This window comes from Sinocyclocheilus grahami, unplaced genomic scaffold (assembly GCF_001515645.1).
Source record: "Sinocyclocheilus grahami isolate Dianchi unplaced genomic scaffold, SAMN03320097.WGS_v1.1 scaffold1265.1, whole genome shotgun sequence".
In the NCBI taxonomy this organism is placed as follows: domain Eukaryota; kingdom Metazoa; phylum Chordata; class Actinopteri; order Cypriniformes; family Cyprinidae; genus Sinocyclocheilus; species Sinocyclocheilus grahami.
This window is the reverse complement of record NW_015506444.1, coordinates 279,917-280,542: the sequence shown is the minus strand read 5'-3', so window position 1 is coordinate 280,542 and position 626 is coordinate 279,917. Positions and strand designations below refer to the sequence as shown.

The 626-nt window shown below is 40.1% G+C and overlaps 1 long non-coding RNA gene across 1 annotated transcript in view; it reads right to left on the bottom strand.

Moving 5' to 3' along the window:
• Positions 1–509: 509 nt before the first annotated feature.
• LOC107568634 (uncharacterized) overlaps positions 510–626 on the bottom strand; it is a 55,471-nt gene continuing 55,354 nt past the window's right edge. Inside the window, exon 6 of the long non-coding RNA XR_001606790.1 lies at positions 510–624. This is a non-coding gene — a long non-coding RNA (uncharacterized lncRNA). The remainder of the gene's footprint in view (positions 625–626) is intronic.

Here is a 626-nt window from a genome sequence, read left to right as displayed (position 1 = left end):
CCTGGGTACGGCCATGGATGCCACCGAAGAACCCTTATGGGTTCTCCAAAGAACCTATCAGTTAACAGTTCTTAAAAGAACCACTATAAAGTACCTTTTATGCAGTGGAAAAGTTCCATAGATGTGGAACCATAGATGCCAATAAAGAATCTTTATTTTTATAAGTGTACTTGAACTTGTCTCACTCCCAATGCTGTGCACTTCAAACTAACCATGAATATGCATTTGTGAACTAATTTCCATTGTTTTTGGGAATTAATACTTATCTGCACATCTTATGACCAGGATTTAGATCTTATGCAACTTTTTAAAACTATTTTAATGGCTGTTTTGGAAATATGAGGTCCTCTACAGGTCCAAGATTTTGTTCCAGCCTGTTCCAATAGAGCTGCACTTGATTTATCAACTCAAGGCCATAAAATGTGATTACATAACAAGAACAATCGCTTCTTAGAACAGCTTTAATGTTTGTATAGCTCACATTTAGGTAAGAAAGCCAAGCTCACCAGCTTTCATCTTGGCAGCACTGAAGGTAGGTGTGAGGATGCTGCGCACTCGTTTCCACTGTTCGCCCTTCAGCATGACCAGACTGTCGCTCATGGGTTTAGTCGTGCCCCTGACAGTCT